The following is a 24,157-nucleotide window of genomic DNA, read 5'->3' on the forward strand; positions in this document are numbered from 1 at the left end:
CAGGAGTGGAAAAGAAGCTGTGGTTAACTAACAGCTTCTGGATCACTCCGTAGAAAAGTTATCTGTGCTGCCCACTTTGTTTTTGCGGGATATGCGGGGAAACATATCCCTTGTCATTGAGTAAGGACTCCACAGGGCCGAGCAGCTAAGATCCACAGCAGCTGACATTTGGGGGTGAGAGTGGTGGACTAGCAACTACCCTTATGAGACTGGAGCACAGAATGAGACATCTCTATGCAGTCATCAGGATCCTGTCAGTAGGTTTTTCCAAGGATCAGCAGTTGGTTGCAGATATAGCTCATCAGAAGCAAAACTAGGCAGTAGAGGAGGAAGCGTCCAGCTTCCAGTGCAGATGCTCAGCAAAGGCCAAGCCAAACCAGATGGGCTTTACTTGGAGCCCCTTGACAGCCTTAGGCAATAGGACTGGTTTAAGCCGACTGCAGCTAGACGGGGGCCACAGCATTTTGCAGGGCCTCGTGCTGGGCTGTAGTCTGTGCAGAAAAACATGGGAGAGAGAGAGACTCAGAAGCCATACATAGTTGCTAGGATGCCAGGGACATCTCTATGGGACATACCATAGCTGGCCAACTAGTGTGGGAGCGCTCTGGCCTTTTGACATGGAAGAACCTGCTGCAAGTCCCTCCCACCAAAGGAGGACCAGGCTGAGGCATACTCATCGATTTTATAGTGCCTCGTAAGGGTGGGTGGAGAGGCCCAAGTAGCCGTTCTGCATATCTTGTCAACAGATGCATTTGTGGAGAAAGGTGCCGAAGTTGCTGCCGCCCTTGCTGAGTGTGCGGGGATGCGAGCGGGAGACCTGAGATGCTGAGACTCGTAGGCTATAGCAATAAAGACCTTTATCCACCTTGTGATCGTTGCAGACGAAACAGCCGTTCCCATAGACCATGGATGGAAGGAAGTGAACATAGCATCCGACACTCTAAAGGAAGCTGACCTCTTGATCTACGCCTTACAGCAGCGCCGGACATCTAGTCTGTGTCACTGTCTTTCTTTAGGATGAGATGGAGTGACTTCCAGGAAGATAAAGAAGGACTTGTTGACCTACGAGGCCCTCAGTTCAGAAAACCGCTTGGTGGCTGTGACCACCACGTGGAAAACCAACTGGAATGATAAAACTCTACTCGGGACACTTTGAGTTGGTTCAAACAGAGGAGACTGAAGAGTACGGAGGACAGTAAGTAATTCCCACATGGGAAACCTATGTGCAGGTGGCATAGACAGCAGAGGGGTGACTCTCAGGAAATGTGGTAGATGAGTGTGCGACTAGGTGATCTACGTATACCCACCGGATATTAGGGTGACCAAGGACGCCGCTTGTCTGTTAAGAGTCTTGTGTCATAATCCCTTCTCTAGACCCTCCTGCAGGAACAGGAGGGGGTGTTGTAAGGTTGCAGTGTCCCAGGGAATGGAGTGACGGGCCATGCAACGCAAAAGGGTTCCCCAGGAGTACTCAGTGGGATGCTATACCCGTGCTGGCTTAACAGCTGCTGCCTAGTCTCCAAATGGCGAGTTGTAACCAGGCCGGGATTGAATGGTGAACTGGGCCTTGAGAGAGAAGTCTGTGGTCCGAGGGCAACTCCCAGGGAGGTTCCGCTGACAGATGAAACAGTTCCGGAAGCCACAGTCTCCTGGGCCAAAACAGGGTGATGAGCAGAACAATTGGCCTGCCAACCGACGTACACTGTGCCATACTCAGGTCAGGAGAGGAGTTGGGGAAAACACATATAAAAGACCCTTCGGCCATGGGTTCGACATCGTATCCGCGGTGGTTGCCCCTTGGCTGGGTAATCTGGACATGAAAGAGGGTAGCTTCGCGTTGTTGGAAACTGCAAATAGGTCCATCACTGGAACCCCCATGCGTTCCGAGATCTGGTGACGGACCCTTGGATGTATGGACCATTCTCTTGGACAGATGTCTGAGTGGCTGCGCCAGTCGTCGAGTCGGTGTCGACTCCTGGCAACCATAGAGCCCAGTGGTTGTCTTTGGTAGAATACAGGAGGGGTTTACCATTGCCATCTTCCATGCAGTATGAGATGATGCCTTTCAGCATCTTTCTATATCGCTGCTGCCCGATAGTCTGAGATACATACCTGCGAGGATTCGAACCGTCAACCTTCTGCTTGTCATGCATTTCCCTGCTGCGCCACTTAAGGTGGTACTTCCTGTAGTTTGTAGGCCTTACTAAAGTACAAACTAGAAGCATAAAAGCAGCAAAGAGAGTATGAATGTGTTCCCCAATAGTGGGACATTCGAGGTCAAATAAAGGTCCAGCAGAGGATCCTATGTCCCATGAGAGAGAGCATGTGACCTCCGGTTAGTTGCCCGTGTTGAGAATGATATGTAAGCAAGCACATCCCTGAAGTAAGTATCCTCGCCGGGGAGGGCATACCAAGTGATAAGAGAGACACCCCAGTCGTGTAAATTAAAAAGACATTTAGTCTTACCCAGGCCTCAGTTGGAAAGAGGAGACCTGTTCCATTCTGGACTTTGGAATCTATCTGAGGCCGGAGAGTCTCCTGGGGACTTCAATTTGTGTTCTGCTAGACTGGCGACATAGATATTAATGTCCCTGAAAGGTCCTGTGAATGAAAAAATTAATGATGTCCTTTAGGGGTTGTTGATCTGCAGGCACAAGGGACTGCATCTCTAGCCCCTGTGATTTGGATGACCACTATGTGAAGATGAGCTGGGCCAGATGGGCCGTGGGCCCAGTCCAGCCTGGCTGCTCCGATGCTATTACAGAAACAACGGTCATATACTTTGTTGTGTACTGCCCAGAGCCCTTGGAAAAGGGCAGTGCAGAAGTGCAATAAACAAGGACTAAACTAATCATTAATCAATAATCCTGTGGTTTCCCATTCAAGTGTGACCAGGATTGGCCCTGCTCCGCAAATGGAAGCACTCCTCGCTTGCCCCGATAGAACCAGTTCTACCAGTCATAGGGGCCTGCATTGCAACAAATGTGTTAGTGTGTCCCAGACAAGGTGTGGCATACACACATTTCATAGTAGCTGCGGTGATATGGACCTGGTTATAAGACTGCGACCCAGCCTCTAAGCAGAAGGGAGGGATGCCCATAAAGCTGGTCTGAGGAGCATTTTTTTCCGCTTCCCCCCCTTCTCCCTCCATTCGCCCTTCGCTCCCTAGAGGTTCCTATGGAAGGAAAGGGGTAGTTGCCAAATATGACTCCTAGGGGGCCTTGCATGATTGCATCCTCACAAAATTGGCTCTTAGGCAATGCTGCATGGAGGGGCCCTGCAGCCCTGCCCTCCCAGGCTGGCTAGGCCGTGCTGCCTGAGGGGACGATTTTGGAATCACAGTGAAGAGCCCCCTCTCTATCACTGTGCTCCTCCAGGTCAGATTCGTGCTCAGAGGCAGGAATAGACCCAAGGTCCTTCTTTCTGGAAGGCAGGGGCCTGGGATTAGATGGTAAAGGATCCCCAGAGTCCTGGTCAGAAGGATCCGAAGAATGCAAGGTTCTAGATTCAATCATCAGCTTTAAAAAAAAAACACCCTTATGTCTTTTAAGCAGTTTCTGTTTAGATTTTTTTACTTCCTCATGCAGTCTGACCTGGTGATTAGCATCAATAATGATATTCCAGAACCATGCCTGCCTGCAACTTTGGAGGGACTGCCTTAGGAGACTAGAGGAAACTAAAGTAGAGCCTGGTTTTGCAGCAGCAACCTCAGCACCAACATTCTTTTTTTTTCTTTTCCAAATTCAATTTTTATTAATTTTAAAAATAGTAATATTATCATTCATTGCAAATACACACAAAAAGGTGGACTTCCCGCACACATCTCTTCGTGAATCATCAACTATAAAGTTTACCCTTGCTATAATAATAATTCAAAACATAAATTCAAACCCTTACAAACATAGCTAATCTACCCAACCTGCAGTTTTTTTACTAAATTGCAAACCCTGCTGTAAAGTCCATAGTAGGAAAGTAATTCTTTAGATACAACAAAAATGGTTTCCAATCTTCTTTAAAACATTCCAAATTTTGGTCTCTTATTAGTGCTGTAAGTTTTGCCATCTCCGCATATTCCAAAATTTTTATCAGCCAGTCTTCTTTTGAAAGCAGTTCATTACTCTTCCATTTCTGTGCATATATAATTCTGGCTGCCGTAGAAGCATACATAAAAAATGTTAAATTAGTTGTAGAGATTACACCTTGTGTTATTCCCAGTAGGAAGGATTCTGGCTTCTTAAGAAATGTCATTTTAAATATTTTCTTTAATTCATTATATATCATATCCCAATAGGCTTTAGCCTTCCCACAGGTCCACCACATATGAAAAAAGGTGCCTTCAGAATGTCCACACTTCCAACATATGTTTGAAACATTTTTATATATTAATGCCAATTTTTTTGGTGTCAGATACCATCTATACACCATTTTATAATAGTTTTCTTTTATAGCATAACATGCAGTGAATTTTAAATCATTTTTCCATAACTTTTCCCAGGCTGCCATTTCTATATTACGCCCCACATCTTGAGCCCACTTTATCATAGTCGTTTTAACCACTTCCTCTCTTGTTTCCTCCAGAAGCAACAGTTTATACATTTTAGAAACTAATTTTTCATCATTTTGACATAATTCCTTCTCAAAATTTGAAGTCTGATCATCAAATCCAACTTTAAAATCTTTCTTATATATCTCATTTAACTGATGATACTAAAACCAATCTCTAACCAAATCTTGTATTTCAGTTAAACTTTTTAACTTACAATCCTTTTCTTGAAAATGTAACAAATCCCTATAGGTACCCCAACACATTTGCATATTTACTTCTTATGTGATAAGGCCTCAATCGGAGATATCCATAACGGAGTTTTAGATTCAAACCAATTTTTGTATTTTAACCACACCCTCATTAAACTCCTTCTCACATAGTGGTTCAAAAAGTCTTTATGTATTTTACTTTTTTCATACCACAGATACACATTCCATCCAAACCTTCTGTCAAATCCTTCCAAATCAAGAATTCTAGGGTTCCTTAATGTTATCCATTCTTTTAACCATGTCAAACAAACAGCATCAAAATATAACCTTAAGTGTGGCAAGGTAAGACCACCTCTTTCCTTTGCATCTGTTAAATTCTTAAAATTAATTCTTGCTCTTTCCCCCTGCCAAACAAACTTAGTTATGTCCTTCTGCCATTGCTTAAAACAAGTTAAAGTGTTAATTATGGGAATAGTCTGAAAAAGAAACAACATTTTAGGCAAGACATTCATTTTCACCACTGAAATTCTTCCCATTAAAGACAAATTCATTTTAGACCATCTTTGTAGATCTATTTTCACTGAATTCCATATTTTAACATAGTTGTTTATGAACAACAATGAGTTGTTGTTTGATAACCAGACCCCCAGATATTTAACTTTCTTCTCCACTTTCAAATCACTTATTTCAGAGAATCTATCCTTGGTTTTCTGATCCATATTTTTAGTTAAGTCCTTGGTCTTAGTCTTATTTATATAGCACCAACATTCTTGATCCCCCCAAGGCCTCTTTTTGCCCCTGAGAAGACCCCTTTACCTTCCTTGGGAAAACCTGGGTCTCACTCATCACTGTGCTGCTGGATTCCCGCCAAGACTGAGCCGTTCTTTTTGGGGCTGCGCCATCTGTTTTATGAGGTGATGCCTTATTCACCTCTCTATATCACTGCTGCCGGATATAGGAGTTTCCCATTTTCTGGGAAAACACACCAGCAGGGATTAAAAACCAACAGCCTCCTGCTCTCTAGGCAGGTTGATTCCCCACTGTGCCATTAGGTGGCCTCAGAAGCGGCGACTGCCATCTTAGCTGGGCCTGGGGTTTCTTTCCCTCCCAAGGCCCTGGTTTTCCTTGAAGATGGCGGATCAGGTAAGGGAGCTTTGAATTTGCCAACATCGCAGATAAAGTGCTCCCTGCCTGTGATGGCGAACACCAGTGGGACTCCGTTGACGGCTTGACAATGTGATGGGCTGCCGTGCGCCGAGCCTCGCAGCCCTAAGTTGGGAGACTGGACAGGGACATGGTAGCGTACTGCGCGGGCAGCTCTATGGCAGACATCACAGATGCTGTAGAAGCAGATGGCGTGGGCGGCTTTATATCAGTTGTTGCCAGCGCTGTTTCCGATGCTGTCCCGGGCAGCGGGGTGGGGGGGCTGTGAGAGACCTTATGTGGCCTGGGAAGAGTGTCACTGAACTGCTCCCTGCTCTGCAGATTAATATGTTCTAAACTGCCTCCGTAGTCCATGCACTGGGGCAGGGGGAGGGAGACGGAGGAGTGGGTTGGATAAAGATAGGGTAAAAAAAATGGATCCAAAGGAGGGAGCCATTGACTTTGGGGGGGGGGGAGGAGGAGGAGGAGGCCTGCACTTTAGTTCCCACTCTCACTCATGCTGGATTGGCGCCCTTCCTAGAAGAGCATGCAATTTTTTAAGTCGAAGGGGTGGCCATTTTGGAGGACTCACTGTGCTGCCTCGAAGACCTATCCGCCTGATTTCTTCTGACCTTGGTGGAGGATTTGCTGTGATAGCCTCGAAAATCGCCTCTCACCTTCCGAAGGTTCCAGGGAGGCTGCAGATGAGGCACTGGCAGAACGGTGGGCCGCTGAAGACCGCGTCTCACAGCCCGAGGGCGGGAGACGCATGGTGGACTCGGCAGCATATGGCAAGGGAGGCTGAAAAGCGGCCGTCGCTGGAAGGGAAGACACTTCGGGTAGCTGATCAGCGGCCGATAGCGCTGCTGGTGGCGCCGCAGGAGGGAAAATGGGCAGACCTTCAATGGCCATTGTTGCTGCTATCAGGTTGTGGGAGGTGGGCCCCGAAAAAAGGCCGAGATTGACCTGGCCCTGCATTGCTTTGCCACAGTCCTCTCGTCTTGTCATTTCAATGAATGTCTGGAATAAACTGATGAGGTAATAAAAAATTCTTAACTTTACAACAATATTGTAAAGAATTATTAATTCTTTAATCTGAATCCTTGTGATTGTGAGAATCACCCTCATCTTCCAAGTATTATTAGGGCTTCAATTGGTTTAAGTAGATTAATTATGAGAGCTAATTTTAACTAGTGATGGCAAATTTTTATCAGTGGGTTGGTGAGTAAAAGGGACTCTTTATGCTAGTACCTAAGTTGGCATTATGGAGAATTGTAACTTTATTTAAAATCAGTTTAGTGATGCATTAGTTAAAATGCTAATTGATGTGTTTAGAAAACCAAAGAAACTCCATTTTTGCCCAGAAGACCTCATTCTAACTTAAAGTAACCTGGCCCAAACTCAGGGACATCACTGCCTCTCATGATTAATATCATTATTTCTCTCCAGCTAAATTGTATCTATGAAACTTGCTAACACAGCTAAGCTTCTCACTGCTAGAAAACAGGATCTAACCAAATAAGGAATAATCACCAGATGAACAATGAATCATTCGCATGCGTACTAGATACTTAGACCACCATTTTATTGCCACGTATACTGTGTCTAGGGTGTCAGCACCATTTAGAATATTTATATATATGTTAGGTGAGCCTGTAACCAAACTGTAATTGGTTTGAGAGCATGAGCCTACTCATTACCTATTGCTGACTGCAGAGCAATAAAGCCTCAATCCTTGTGTCAGACTGATTGGTTAAGCGGACCCAGGAATGAGCCCCATCCACATCAATTTGGTGCTGTGGCTCGGATGTAGACTCCTGGGTGGTTGTCCGACCCATCATGGAACCCGATACCCCAGCCAGTACTCTGCCTCTTGAGCGGAAAGGGATCTCAGGAAACCAGGACGCGCTGTTCACCACAACACGCTGCATCTGAGAACAGTGGGATGCAGGGGGGAGGGAGAGTGAATTCCAGAAAGGCGTCTCTTGGTAAGTACCCAGTCCGAGCAGGGGCGGGGGAAATGGTCTACGCAGCAATGAAAGTAGGATCCTACAATATTTGAGACCTTACTGCCAATAAAGGCCACTAGGTTCTCGGGGGTATTGTGCAGACTCTGTAGAACAGAAGATCGATTATACTAGAGTGTTAGCGCGGGGAAAACGGGGAATAGATTAGAACAAGTGGGAAATCCTATAGGAATTTCTACTCACCTTTAGAGTAAAGCACTTCTGTACAGAATCATGGCCATATTATGAACTCGAGTCAGAGGCCTCCAGGCCCTGAAAATAACACCCTTTTGCAACTGCTTTTATTTTATACACATAGCGGGAAATGTTAAGAACACCAATACCGTATGTGGAGGCCCACCAATGAAACCCCCTCCATATGTATTACCATCATGCTCCAAGCAGCTTCTCCTTTCCAGCATGCTATGGAGCAGTGTTTCTCAAACTTTTTGGAGTCAAGGACCGCTAAATTCTTCGTGCAGAGTGTCAAGGACCGCTACATTCTTCATGCGCAGTTTCCCGGACCAGCAGTTAGTAAAGGGGTTTCAAGTCTATCTATCTATCTATCTACCAGACTTCTATACTGCCCAAAACTTGCATCTCTGGGCAGTTTAGAATGAAAATAATATAAGCATTAAAATAATTAAATTTGGAATCTTTTGCAAACATGGAATATTAGGGGTTCTTAACCTTGGGTCCCTCAGTTAAACTCCTATAACCCCCAACAACAATGGCATTTGGCCATTATGGCTGGGGATTATGGGAGTAGAAGTCCACCAATGTCTGGGTACCCAAGGTTGAGAACCCCTGAATCTAAAAGCCTGGGTGAACAAATTTGTCTCCAGTATGTCTGGAGTGGAGGTGCTTGTGATTACTCAATGGAGAGGGGATGTTGGGCCATTAGAAAAATTCAAAAGCTACATGGGGCCAATGAAAACAACATACAAGCAAGCCCCACTGATGCAAGAGGGAAACAGCGTTCCCTCTCAAGGCGCCTCGACCATAACAGGCAGCTGGGTTTCAATCAACCAACCTTTGGCTGCAAACAATGAGCATGCAAGAACCAGCAGCCCTTCAAGTGGCGCCCACTGCCATACTTTTTCCTCCATGCCCCCGCACCGCATACAGCTTGAACCTGTAAAGATAGGGAATAAGATAGCTGTAGGAAGATCTCAGCAGCACATGGAGGCAAGGCACAAGAAGGGTCCCACGCCTCCGTGATACTCTTCCTCTTCCGTGCCATGTGCAAAATTGAGGAAGTGAGTGCCTTGATTTCAGTTGGGGGGGGGGGGTTTGACTCCCAGTCAGGGACCGGCACTCAACCCTTCGGGGACCGGCAGCGGTCCAGGGACCGGTGGTTGAGAAACACTGCTATGGAGAACAAGGAAACTCTCTTAGTCTGTGAAGAGAGGGAGGGGTCTGAGGAAAGTATTAAAGAGGAAAGGATGATTGCCTTTTGCTAAAACCATGCTGTCTGTGTTCTGTTTCCAAGCTCAAACAGCTGCTTCAGCTGAGAAAAAGGGGGGAGGCGCATCGGCCTCCTCCACCCCTTGTGTTGCAAACAGTCTAATTTCCTGCTGCCGCTCTGTCCCAAGCCCAAAGAGAACACTGTTCTTGCTGCAAAAAGTTTCTCCGAACAAACGGCTGCTTTTCTTTTCTTTTTCTTCTTCTTTCTTCCTTCAACTGCTTGCAGTTGGAAAAGAGGAAAGAAAATGGAGTTTGAAGGAATGCGTGTGATGTAGTTCTGTGCAGGGAATTGTAGAGAAAAGACTGGAAGGAGATGTGGACAGAAGGGAAGGAATGTCTTAAGGATTTTAGTTGGAAGTTGTTAAAAAGTTGAAAAGCACCTGTAAGCTGTGATGTGGAAAGGTAATATGGAATCACAGATTGTTTTGTGGATGACTGTAATAACAGTTTGTTTTGTTTGAGCTCCTTTCTTAACTGAGTTTTATGGGTAAATGATTGTTTGCCCTAAACATATTTAAAATGTTATAAAATCCTATGTGACCCATGTGAAATTCCCTGTTTAGTCCCTTGCTCTGTGAAATACACAAGACAAGCCTGTGTGTGTGTGTGTGTGTGCATGTTTCTGAGCGGGAGCCCAATGCTCTGGTTCTGTGCAGGAATCCTCATTTTGTTAAACTGCAATGATCTGGGGAAAAGCCAAAACCCCCATCAATCTTATAACTCATCCCTGAGAAGATGAGGTTTCTGTTGTATTTGTGAATGTATTCTAGTGACATGTCTTTTCCTGTAAACTGTTCCAGAACAAACTTGCTCTGACATTGGATTCCAAAATTTGCAGTTATTATATTAATTGAACATAAAATTGGTCGTGGCCTGAGCAACAGGGGGAACTTTCAGCAGTCCCAGCTGGCCACCTGGGGTGCTGACGTTTTCCTTCTTTGTGAGTCTCCCCCCACCCCACAAAAGGGAGGTGCTGCTTATGGCTGGCTAAGTGCATTAGGCATAAGTTGATTGTGTTATTTCTGCCACTACTGAATGTCATAGGACTTTATATGTTATGCTTACTGATTTCCTTGACATGGTCTCTCTTACCTATTTTCTGTTAGCTCAAAACTTTGCTCTTTTCTCTAACCGGACGTTTTCCCTTTTACTTTTTTCTCACAACTGTTAACTGACCTCTGGTGAACAATGATAACTCCGCCCATTTCCGGATGGGAGGAGGAAGGAGGTTCTCTGTAAAGCAGTTTGTGTTCCAGCCAGTTAATTGTGGGTGAGAATTAAAAATAGGATTTGAAGATAAATTAGTCTATTTGTTTTTTGTTTTTGCAAATTCTATGCAATATTTCTGCTAACTTTTTGATGTAAACTGAGAGCTAATAATCAAATGGTCTAAAGCTTAAATTTTAAATTTGTCTCATCTGCTAGCCCTGTTTTGCCTTCACAGTAGCTGAATCCCAGTAGCTGAATGATGAGATCCCAGATTTGAGATTTGATGAAAAGAATTTTGTTTTGCCACTCCTGCAAGTGGAAGGGAGTTCCAAAGTACCGGTTTGCATTTCACCTGGAAGACTTCCCAGTTTAAAAGGATCAAGCTTTGTATGTTACTGTGAAACCCATACCCTGTTTTCACAGCTCCTGATGAGAGACTTGACTTGATTATCACAGGTTTCACCCCTCTGCAAGATTATGGACCATTTTTCTGATAACACCTTTTGCTAAAGAGGCCTGTAAAAAGGGACACTTTGATTTGCTTCATGAGACATTAGGCCTTGCCCAGAAGTCTCAATCCTATTTCAACAAGGTATAGTATTTTTGCCTGGGGGCAGGGACTTTTTCTTTCTTATATAGGCTTCTCATGAGGATATTGTTACCCTACAAGGATGTCAAACCCTTACTCATTGGTCACTTGCTAGTTATGAGGCTAAAGATGGAGAGCTGGAACACCACAACTATCTACACATGACCTAGATGAAGATCCCAAAGCCAGATGTTACTGACGAATCACCCCTTTATGGAGAATAAAGTCAGGTATACTGGATGGAGATTGAATGCCCTGACAAAGGCCTGTAAATATGATTGTCAGCCAGTGTGGTGCAGTGGTTAGAGTGCTGGACTAGGACCGGGGAAACCCGAGTCCAAACCCTCATTCAGCCATGACACTTGCTGGGTGACACAGGGCCAGCCACTCAAATGGTCTGTCCTGCTTCACAGGGTTGTTGTAAGGAGGAAGAACAGGATACAGAAGAGACTGTGAGATGCCACATGGAAACAGAACTTTGTCAGCAGTTACACCCAAAGGGCCTTGGTGAAATTCAAGCGCTGGAGTTCTATGTTGCAGCCTCTCGAGTGATAAGACTATGTTTGACCTGTCAGGCAGCCCTGTCAGGCTTTAATGCTTCCTCAAAACCCCCAAATCATGAGGGGGGTGAAAATGTGGATGCCCTTTTTCCTTTTGACTTTGTTGCTTTGCCTTTTGCCCAGGATTGCCGTTTTGTCCTCGTGATCAGAGACCAGCCTACAACACAAGCCACCAAGCCCTAAATGCAGACATTATCCCCTGTTCTGGACTTCGGCGGGGAGAGGGGCCCAGGGCAAGAAGCGAAACAAAAACATAAATTGGAAAAAATGCCAAAAGACCAAATTGAAAATAGCCTCAGGTCTTATCCATCCATTGTATTATTTGCCTTGAAAACTTGACTTTTCCTTTTGTGCTGATGGTTGGCACCCAGGGACTTAGTCTCAGGACGCTGTCCCTACATGGGGGGAGGGAATTGGTAACTCACTTGCCTGTCTTTCTCTCAAGTAAACAGGTTTGCAACCAACGGTGCCTTGAATTGTCTTTCCGAGAAGGATTGGTCCTCCCCAGATTGAAGGAGTACCTGGATCCAACCCTGACCCAGGAGCACTAACCATCAGCAGCAGCAGCTACCCGAGGGGAGTCCCTATCTGCGTTTCCAGTCCAACCCAATGGTGACAGAATGTCCATCTGCTGCCCTGTCCTGTGTTCAAGGAAGAGGGCCTAATGCAAAGTCCATCTTCCTGCTCCTGAGTGCTGTAGCAGAGGAATAGACAACGAATGCCTGAAGAGTGCCTGACAGCAAACAGGCAAGCCAATTTGTTTACTTTTCTCTGGAGTCATATGTGCAACAGCATCTCCCCAAGCCTTTAGTCACTCCTGTAAAGCCCTGGAACCATCCTACCCGGGTAAGATACCCTGCCAAAGACACTATTTCAAATTCTGCCAAAGACATTATATCAAATTGTCCACCGGGGGGGCGGGGGGCAGTCAAGGCTCCCAAACACATGAACGTTCAAGCTTGTCTATGGACACTAGTCAAACAGGCCAAAACAACACTGATCAGAGAACATTTAGGATAGCCAGAATCCTGCAATGTTGGACAAGAGCATTTGGAAGGCAGAACCAATTGAAGGACTAAAATGGCTTTTTAAAAAACCAAAAACCAAGGACTCTTAGTTTTTGGAATTCTAGGGCTCTCCATGGCCTCCTTTTGGCCATGGCAGACTCTAGAGGACACTAAGGGGGGGTGGGAGTTGATGACTTACATCACTTTCTTGTAGTGACTATGAGCTATAATTATGTTGGAAACCCTGCTATCCCCTGTGCTGTAAGGACATGAACCTCACATGCTTGCTTTCTGGTCATTTCCTTATTTGCTTCCCTGACACCTTGTGCCAATCATCTCATAGTTTCACCCAGAGCATCTACCTGCAAGTCTGCACCTTTCCCTAACTTACTGGTTCCTTTTTGCACTCTAAAGACATTAAGCTAGCCCAAGCTTTACCTGCCAGTTTTCTAAGACACCTGTATCCTTTAACTAATGTGACTGTACATGACTTCTCATTACCATTGCTTTCCATGAGCTGATAATCCATTAATCACCAGAAGCACCTGGTTCCACAATGCAAGGCTGTTATTGATACTTTATTTGGGATGGAGTTGGGTTAAGACAATGTTGCTTGCTATAAGTTGTATGATCTTTATATGTACACCTTGCTGCTATGTATAAAACCTTTTATCTATATCAAATCAGGCCGGATATGGGTGATTAAGGATATGTGTCTTAATTTATGGAATTATACTAATTATGCTTGTAGCTCTAGGATCTTGTATGCAATGTTTCTAGTTTTATTACCATGTGTACAGCCCATTTAGCACCTACCATTTCTGTAAAATCTATGCTTAGGCATCCCAAAATCACATGTCACAAATCCTTTAGCCACATGAAACACAGAACTATATTTCCAAGGCAAAGAAGATAATTCTAGTTATAGCATGTATTTTCTTTTTATTGATAGTCACATGTTGCTGCTTACAATGCATTCCAGCTTTAATCCAAATGTTTATGAGAACCTTTAAACCTCGCCATAATGTAAGACCTAATTATACAGCTGTACCTTTACAAGCCTTAAGACATCCTGAAGATTCAGGATAGTCCAATTTCAGGGGGGAATTGATCTGTTTAAAAAACCAAAGAAACTCCATTTTGCCCAGAAGACCTTATTCTAACTTAAGTAACCTGGCCCCCAAAATCAGGGACATCACTGCCTCTCATGATTAACATCATTATCTCTCTCCAGCAAAATTGTACACAGCTAAGCTTCACATTGCTAGAAAACAGGATCTAACCGAATAAGGAATAATCACCAGATGAACAATGAATCATTCACATGCGTACTACTTAGACCACCAATTTATTGCCACATATACTGTGTCAAGCGTGTTAGCACCATCTTGATTGTTTGTATAAATGTAAGGTGCACCTGTAACCAAACCTTAATTGGTTTGAGAGCATGAGCCTACTGATTACCTATTGCTGACTGCAGAGCAATAAAGCCTCAATTAATAATTCCCAATCCTTGTGTCTGTCTGATTGGTTAAGTGGACCCAGGAACGAGCCCCATCCACCCAATGATTGATCAATTTAAAAATCTAGTTAGCAGCCCTACATTTCCCCCCATTTTAATAATTATGTACAGAACTGTAGTGCTTATACATGGCATTCTTAGATCAAATCCTTTGCTATGCACTCATATATACTCGGTAAGATGGACTATATAAGTAGTAACTACCATCTGTGGCTTTGAGTGTCTTTGTTTTGTCTGAGAAAAGCCTCTAACTATTGTTAAGAGATGGTAGAAACGGAGTGCTTGATCAAGTGTTCTTATAACATACATTCCAAAGGGAGCCTGTACATTATGCTGCTGTACTTTTTAAACCTAAGCAACAGGTAGAAATTCAGTAGGCAAAGCCTGTTGCGGGGAAAAGATCCCTCTAGAATCCAGCCTTCCTGTTTGATTCAGCCACTTTGCTTTCATCCGTCTATCACTTGGATAGAGAATGGGGCGTCTTGCCAGAACCAAAGAGGATTAGACTCAATTCTCGCCAATATACTTGTTGTCTTAACCGAATGAAGTCAAACAACAAGGGTACGTGCTCAAAGAAAGCGCTTTATTTCATGTCATGAAAGGCACGAGTATCATCAGAGCGCATCTGGATGATACTGCGCGCCGAGTTATACAGCAGGTAAGTTTTTATAGGTTTCAATCATACAAGCATATCAATAAAGCGATTAATACACGTCATTAGTTATCAAACTTACATATTCCAGAGGTGTCATCTAGAGCCTGAGAAGATGATTTACTACCTGGCTTCTGACAATTTTAATCCCTATGGTATCTTTTCATACCAGCCAGACCCTCTTTCAGCTGGCAAAGGAATTCAACTAATGGCCTGTGCTTGACCACTCCTGGTACCTGTTGCCTCGGTGGGCCCCTCAACCCACATTCTTGGGAGGGGGCCTCTTGCTCTTACCTCTGGCCTCCAGTTAGCTTCATATTCCATTAGGGATGTGAACCAAACTTTTGAGTTACACTTTAATACATACTTTTATATATTTTTATATACTTATTTGTAGGTCTGGATTAAACATTTCATTATCAGCCTCTCATTATTGCCTTTTTATTTGCTGATTTGCTTCTTTTCATAAGGCATTTCAAAGCAGAAAGTGTCTGCCAGTAAAACAAAAACAAATTATTCTATAACGTTTTGTTAAATTTGAGGTGGAAGGCATGATTATTTCAAAGCACTGCAGTAAACGAGTCATGCTTGCTTTGGGTTTTTACATCAGTTCCTATGTAATTCCACAACCCTTGTCCTACACGTGCTGGAGTCTATCAAGTGCAATGAAGAACTATAATTAATACTAAATAACCTTTAAGAAGAAACTGATGTCTGCAGCAGACTGGATCCTTGTTATCTTTGGACCCTTCCACAGGGGGTCTTTAGCACAGCTGAGACATTGCTCACAGCTGAAAGCACAGGGATGGCAATACATTGCAAATGCAACATTTCTGGGTGTGAATTCTTACAACAGTTTTTTTTTTTAAAGCACCACACAAGTTAAAGGCAGACACTTTCCAAGTTTGAAATCTCACAAACCTTATCATCAGATTGCTTGGCAAATATGCAGATAGAGCTCTGTATAGAGAATTAAACAGCATGAGAGTGAACATTTCCATTTTATTCCTTGCCTCTCCCCCCCCCCCGCACCCTTCAGTTTTGCCAGCTTACAAGGTATTAAACCGACATTGTCCTTTTAAAGGATATTTTGTCCACTTACTTTTTTGTGCCATTTATATCTGTTTTTTAAATGCTCAGGTCACTTGCCAACAACTTTGCATTCTTCTGACTCCCTAGATCAGGGAAAAATCTAGACTTGGGTCTTGCAGAGGCCATTTGAGCATGTGTGGCGGCCATTTTTTATTTCCGGCAGCCTTTTTTTATTTAAAAAAAATGGCTGCCGCACGTGCTCAAATAGTCTCTGTGAGGTCCTATGCCTTGCCAGGCCTCGCAGTGGCCTATTGAGCATGTGCGGGACCTCTAAAATGGCCGTTGCACTGATCTTTCTAGGCCCGAACAGGCCTGAAAATCAGCCCAGGATGGGCTGCAGTGGTGATCTGAGAGGCTGGCAGGGGAGGGGAACCTTTGCAGACTCCTCCCTCCCACGGCCTTTAGGAAGGTGCCTCAGGGGCCTACAGGTAAATAATTTTTTTTTTTTAAATCCATGAATTGGGGAGGGGGGGGCAACATGGCACTGGCATGCCCCCAGTGGCGCCTAGGGCACGTGCCCTGGCTGCTCCACCCTAGTTTCGTCTATGATTGTTGCTGCCAGGAATGGCAGGTCAGATTTTAGAAAGTGCTGTAATTCTCAGGCTCCCATCTCAGCCCTCACTCTGCATGGAAACAGAGAACAGGTGCTGTCTGCTCCCATGATGCAGACAGAAGAATGCATAGGGCCTAAATGTATACCTGCCATAAAGACAGCAGCCCTCACGAACTGATCTATCTTACAGAGGACTGCCTTCTCCTGCATGCTTCATCGAGACAGTCTTAGGTTAGAGGACTGTGCCCTTTTTGCTTAACATGCAGTAACAACTGAAGACGGAGGCCCCTGCCTGCTGCAGTGCTGGTCCTAGGCTCCGCCCCCTGGCTGAAGTCCGTGCACTGTGTCCCCCTCCTCATGATATACCACACAGGGCTTATTCCAGAGAGTCCCTTCGGCCAGTGGACTGGAACCCTGGCCAACAGAGGAGTGACTGCAGCTGCCTTCATGACACTAGCTCATCTTCAGCCACATTCTCAGCCTCAGGAAACATATATGCCAGTTTCTGGCAAGTGCATCTATAGTGACACTTTAGAGCTTCCATGAATTCCGGAGGCAAATTTTATGTTCCGTTCTGTTTTTAAAACAAACTGTAGCCATCTAGACTCTAGATTCTAGAGGAAAGACAACTGCTCTTTTTTTACTTTATACATGCATCCAGGGATGCATTTATAAATGCATCTGGCTTGAAAGAAGAGCCTGCTTTATGAACAGACACAACCTGCTCCTGTATTCAAGAAAGAGGCGTGGGGAAACTTTTTAAATGCTCAGGTCACTTGCCAACAACTTTGCATTCTTCTGACTCCCTGGGGGCAGGGCAGAAACATGCAGCAGATCAGGAATTAATGGTCTAGGCAGATCCTTAGGGGGGAAAGAGTGGGAAAGTCCTCATTTTGAAGACAACAGCCTCCTCCCTCCTCAGAGAGCTCATAATAACTCCTGTTTCCAAGGAAAAAAGCCTCTGTAATTCAACATATGCTAGGTAGGTAAGACCTTAGGGAAAACCACAGGAAAGTCCTCAAGCTGAAGGAAAAGCCCTTCTTTCTGGGGGAATGTGAACTGTCTGTGCAGAGGTGTCGCGATAATTGAGCAGAGGGGTTCAAAGAACCCAGCCCCCCCCCCGGCTCCTGAGGGGCCCTCAACTCCACCCCTCCCAATTTTATTCATTTTCTCCCTCACTCTGAGGGGCCGCCAGGGAGATGGACGAACACAGGCCCCCTCTCTACTAGATATGCCCCTGTGTCTGAGTCTGCAAATTCATATCCATGTACAATTTTATATAGTCTTTAAAACAATTCTCTCTCTCTCACACACACTCACACACACACACACACACACACACACACACACACACACACGTTAATACATTCACAACATATAAAACAAACACCCAGTATCTTGCGATGAATGTGCCTTATTCCACCAATATTTAATAAACATAATCTAACAACTTAACTGACAAAAGATGTTGTTCATAAACTTTGTTATAACATTCAATAGAATTTATCAGCCACTAATGCAGCTTTTTTTTTTAAGAGGTCTCAATTTATTCCCCCGCCCCACCCTACCACCAAGTATGCTCTGCGTATTTTGGAGATCTGCTTTCTTTGTTACCATGCCTCCAAGGAGCTACCTATGGCTATATAAATAACTGCTGTATGAAGACATTTGAGAGGCAAGCATTTATAGACTGAAGAATAATTCTCTTACAACTTGTCTTCAGTGTACCAAACTCACATCATGGGTGACTTGGCTGGTGCCAGGCACTCCACTATCCTCATCTTGATTTGGGCGTCAAAGACCAAGGAAAAATGTGGGTGCATGTGAAGGGCAAACTGGAAGCAAGCACAATTTGTGACACTGCAAAACTTCATTGTAGATCACATGGCATGTCTAGGCATTAGGCTTGGGTTCCAGCGTCCCAGTTTTGTGGAGTTTGAGCCAAAATGAAGTATCCTTAACTCTGGTCCTAAAGTGGCACTATTTTGACCATCTAACATAGATTAAGACCACAGCAGTTTGCCACAGTTCTTTGGGATAGATGTAAGTTTAATCCTGGAATTTCAGCTTTGGCTTCCTTAAATATAATGAGATGTTCTGCACAGAAGGCAAAGAATCAGTTTGGGCTAGGAGGTAAAGGTAAAGTGTGCTGTCAAGTCAGTGTCGACTCCTGGCGACCACAGAGCCCTGTGGTTGTCTTGCTAGAATACAGGAGGGGCTTACCATTGCTACCTCCCGTGCAGTGTGAGATGATACCTGTATGATTTTGTAGTACAATATATAAGGCAGATGCATTGCTTTGGAAGAAATTAAAATCTTTATAAGTAATGGGTAAATTGGTTCAATAGGTACAAATATGAAGTTATATTAACATCAAACTTGAAGAAGGGGTACAAAGAGTCCAACTAAATGAATCTGAGGTAAGTTGTGCTACAGATGATTCTTTGATAGGAGTTATTGGGATTGCTGTGGTAGTTGGTTGCCACAGAGTAGCTATGTGGAAGATGCATAATGTTTTCCCTTACTTGCTCAGTTTGCTGAGGGACTGGCGGGTTCAGAAACTGTGGCTGATATGTCTCTGTCTAGCTGCTTCTCCAGGCTGTTAGCCCTCATGCACAGGAGACATTTCTCTACATGATGATGGGCGATAGTGGCGAAAATGTGGAGAGTAAACTTCCTAATAATGGTGCATGAAATCTCCCATCGTAGGCACTAGAGAGTATGGTTGTGGAAATCTGGATTCACACTCCAGGTGGAAGAAACCACAGTCCAACACTATATGGCTTTTGACTGCCCTCATGTGGTCCCATGCTCCTGCAATACAGTACCAGCAATGATCATACTGAGGAAATAGTTGGTAGCAATGTTCACCTCTAGACTCAATAGGAGGATGTTTCTCTTCTTCCAATGCTTGTTGTGTCATCACCGAAGTGGTTCTAGATGGTGAAGTTTTGCAAGGAGACATGAATGGTATCTTAGATATCTGGAACATGGTCTCCAGGTGCAAAGCAGAAAGCAGCTGTTGTTGTTCCTTCCAACTGATATGTAAAGTTGAATAGTAGTTGAAAGTTTAATACTGACACGAAAGAAATTCACTTTGTCGTACTGAAACAGATGGTATAGTCATGGTCGACACAACATTTCTGATCAAAGTCAAGGTTCAATGCATTGTTGGCACTCACCTGAAAGATCATTCTCAGTGGTAGGGAGTGTATCCAGGGATGCTGGGTTGTTCCTCCCACCTGCTCCAAGACAGGGCCAATGAGGAAACAACTTTTTCTGGTGAGCTGGGAGGAGCTACCCCCTAATCCCCAATGTGAAGTCTTAGAGAATCGCTCTGGTGCCACTGAACTCTAACCTTAAACATCATGAACAAGAAATTGGTGTATGTCTGAGATTCCTTCTTTAAATGATTGGTTTTTGAAATTATGGGATTATGCTTCAATTTCACAAGTCTCATCTTATAAGGAGGGTTCGTGTTCTGAGTCATTTATGTCTGTTTGGGAGCCTTTTATAAACTACAACATTCGACAAGGTCTCCATTTGTTCCCAATGTCGGGATTCGATTTATGAGGTTTTTAGTACATAAGGTAAACAGTGCTGATAAGGTTTTATAGCTATCCAGTATTTGATATTCTTTATATTTCTTATAAGAATATTGTTTGAGCATACGTACACTTACATTTTATTATTCATGAAAGCTCTTCTTAATATAAATATACAGGACTCACTTTTTTCTCTTGTTAACCTCCTCAGATGACATCAATGGGTGGTGGGGCTCATAGTGAAGAAGACGCTCTCTTAAATACCCAAGGCCTAAGCCATTTAGGGCTTTATAAGTTATAACTAGCACTTTGTATTTTGTCCAGTAACCCATTGGCAGCCAGTGTAGCTCCATCAGTAAAGGAGTAATGTGGTCTCTCCGAGATGACCCAGAGACCAACCTGGCTGCTGCATTCTGAACCAGCTGAAGTTTCCGGACTACATACAAAGGCAGCCCCATGTAGAGCGCATTACAGAAGTCAAGTTGGAGGTTACCAACAGATGTACCACTGTTTTGAGGTCACTGATCTCGAGAAACGGGCGCAGCTGGCATATTAGCCAGAGCTGATAGAAAGCACCCCTGGCCACCGCCTCAACCTGAGAAACCAGGGAGAGGTATTAATCCAGAAGTACTCCCAGACTGTGAACCTGTTCCTTTTGGGGAAGTGTGACCTTATCTAGAACAGGTAGATCAAAATCGTCTCTAGATTTCTGACCCTGCACAATAAGTACCTCCGTCTTATCTGGATTCAGCTTCAGTTTATTCTCTCTCATCCAGCCCATTACTGCTTCCAGGCAGGCATTTAGGGAGGATATGCAAGCTGCTGAATAAGTTCACATGGAGACTAGATCTGGGTGTCATCAGCGTACTGGTAACACCCAGCTCCAAATCCCCTTATTAGAATAAGGATCTTAAAGACACTGAATATTCCTGGTTTTTCTAGATTTTTGGATTTTTCTTGTCTGTCTTGGGTTTTATTCACCCATCAGCTTAATAAACAGCATTATTAATGGAATTTGTACTCATTACTTATATCATTTAGTATTCTGCATGGAATTTTTTATTTGTTACTCAGGAAGCTGGGATGGATGAGATTAGAATATTTATGACTTTTTATAATCTTTAATTTAAAAAATTACTATTCCACACTATAGAACATTCCAAAGACATTTTTTTGTTAGGTTAGACTCAGGATTTTGAAAGCTTCTGAATAATTTTTAATAATTTTTTTCATTTTCAATTATATAGGTTTCAAATCAGATGAAGGACAAAATTGGAGTGCGGAAATTTACATTTATTGATTTTATTGATCTGTTTTTACATGGACCAACAAGTGGTGTAGATGGGAATACCTATTGTAGAACACTGTGCTTGAATTACTTATATTATCTATATCTTTTTTTGTCATGGTAGAATGGGTTCTCGCCTCTTTAAATTGCATAATTGTTGGACGATCAATCGGTTCAGGGGGAGTTTTCCTTGAGAGGTTTAAGATCCTTTACTGAAGGTTAGATTCCGTTTTAGACTTTCCGAGGCCTGCTATCCTAATAACATATTAACAATATTTCTCTCTCTCTCTCTCTCTATCTATCTATCTATACACACACACACACACACACACACACACACACACACACACACACACATACAATTACTACTATTGTTTCTTTCTTATGTATGGGGATCTTTTTTGTTGTTGTCGATGGATAAGATCTGTTTGTATGGTTTTGTTGGACTCTCAGAGATGTAACCTTTCCTGTTTCTATAATACTAATAAAAGCATTTAAAAAGGTCGGTGGGGGGTGCGGGGGGAGTGGACTTAGACCTTGTGCCCCGGGGAGCTGTCCTGGAATGAGAAAAGAGTGAAAATCTGGTCCTAAAACAATTCATACAACGTAGGTAAATCTTAACTACCCTGTGCATGTCCAGAGTATGCCACTCCTTCTTAGGTGAACTGGGGTTAGGGCAAAAAGATGGCAGCATGAGCTTCTGTGTTCTGTGAAACAATTAGTTAACTTTAGTCACAAAGGTAGGATCCGTCCATAGGCGGATCATGGTAGAATGGGTTCTCTAATAGGGAAAAATCAGACACGGTTTCATATGTGTAAACAGCACCCCCAGCTCTGAAATCCAACACATGGAGCTAATGGAAACAAGAAACAAAGCCTTCAACAAAATAAACTTTAGGGAAATCAATCTGAGAGGTTCAAAGGGAGCCTTAGTTATTTATTTATTTTACATTTATATCCCGCTTTTTCCTCTGAGGAACTCAAAGGAATACGGTTATGTTTAACTTCACAACCACCCTGGGAGGTAGGTTAGGCTGAGAGATACATGACTGGCCCACAGTCACCCAGTGAGTTTTGTGGTTGAATGGGGATTTGAACTCGGGTATTCTCGGTCTGAGATAAACATTCTAACCACTATGCTATAGGGAAGAGAGGAGAGCTAGTCTTGTAGTAGCAAGCATGACTTGTCCCCTTAGCTAAGCAGGGTCTGCCCTGGTTGCATATGAATGGGAAACTTGATGTGTGAGCACTGAAAGATATTCCCTTTAGGGGGATGGAGCCTAGAAGGCTCCAAGTTCCCTCCCTGGCATTTCCAAGACAGGGCTGAGAGAGCAAGGGAGCTCTTGGGGAACTGGAGCTGTGTTTGAAGCCAAGAATTTATAGTATCCATTCTCTCTCTCTCTCTCGCCAAGACTGCTCCATTCTCTCTCTCTCGCCAAGACTGCTCCATTCTCTCTCTCTCTCTCCATCCAAGACTGCTTTATTCTCTTTCTCTCCCTCTCTCCAAGACCGCTCCATTCTCTCTCTCTTGCACAAGACTGCTCCATTCTCTCTCTCTCCCCGTCGCCAAGACTGCTGCATTCTCTCTCTCTCCCCGTCGCCAAGACTGCTCCATTCTCTCTCTCTCCCCGTCGCCAAGACTGCTCCATTCTCTCTCCCTCTCTCTCCAAGACTGCTCCAATTTCTCCCTCTCCCTCTCCCCAAGATGGCTCCATTCTCTCTCTCTCTCTCTCTCTCTCTCTCTCTCTCTCTCTCTCTCTCTCTCTCTCTCTCTCACACACACACACACAAGACTGCCCCATTCTCTCTCTCTCCCCCTCTCGCCAAGATTGCTGCATTCTCTCTCTCTCTCTCCAAGACCACTCCATTCTCTCTCTCCCGCTCCCGCCAAGACTGCTGCATTCTCTCGCTCTCTCTCCAAGACTTCTCCTCTCTCTCTCTCTCTCTCGCCAAGATCGCTCCATTCTCTCTCTCTCTATCTCTCGCACAAGACTGCTCCATTCTCTCTCTCCCCCCCTCATGCCAAGACTGCTGCATTCTCTCTCTCCCCCTCATGCCAAGACTGCTGCATTCTCTCTCTCCCCTCTCGCCAAGACTGCTCCATTCTCTCTCTCCCCTCTCGCCAAGACTGCTCCATTCTCTCTCTCCCTCTCGCCAAGACTGCTCCATTCTCTCTCTCTCTCTCTCTCGCCAAGATCGCTCCATTCTCTCTCTCTCTCTCTCTCTCTCGCACAAGACTGCTCCATTCTCTCTCTCTCACACACACAAGACTCCTGCATTCTCTTTCTCCCCCTAATGCCAAGACTGCTGCATTCCCTCCCCTCTCGCCAAGACTGCTCCATTCTCTCTCTCTCCCCTCTCGCCAAGACTGCTCCATTCTCTCTCTCTCCCTCTCACCAAGACTGCTCCATTCTCTCTCTCTCTCTCCCCTCTCGCCAAGACTGCTGCTTTCTCTCTCTCTCCCTCGCCAAGATTGCTGCTCTCTATCTCTCTCCCTCTCTCTCCCCAAGAGCGCTCCATTCTCCCCCTCTCTCTCCCTCTCTCCAAGACTGCTTCATTCTCTCTCTCTCCCTCGCCAAGACTGCTCCATTCTCTCCCTCTCCCTCTCTCTCCCCAAGACCGCTCCATTCTCTCTCTCTCTCCCCTCTCGCCAAGACTACTGCATTCTCTCTTTCTCCCTCGCCAAGACTGCTTCATTCTCTCTCTCTCCCCTCTCGCCAAGACCGCTGCGTTCTCTCTCTCTCTCTCCCCTCTCGCCAAGACTGCTGC

The 24,157-nt window shown here is 44.5% G+C and overlaps 1 long non-coding RNA gene across 2 annotated transcripts; it reads left to right on the forward strand.

The window, feature by feature from the left end:
- The first annotated feature begins 6,924 nt into the window (after window positions 1-6,924).
- Window positions 6,925-14,246, forward strand: LOC128322627 (uncharacterized). 2 transcript variants are annotated; one of them, XR_008305833.1, is made up of 2 exons: window positions 6,925-7,886; window positions 10,816-14,246. It is a non-coding gene; the product is annotated as an uncharacterized LOC128322627 (long non-coding RNA). The 2 variants fall into 2 exon arrangements; XR_008305834.1 differs by lacking the exon at window positions 6,925-7,886 and adding an exon at window positions 8,268-9,773.
- Window positions 14,247-24,157: the final 9,911 nt, after the last annotated feature.

This window comes from Hemicordylus capensis, chromosome 4, assembly GCF_027244095.1.
Source record: "Hemicordylus capensis ecotype Gifberg chromosome 4, rHemCap1.1.pri, whole genome shotgun sequence".
Lineage (NCBI taxonomy): Eukaryota > Metazoa > Chordata > Lepidosauria > Squamata > Cordylidae > Hemicordylus > Hemicordylus capensis.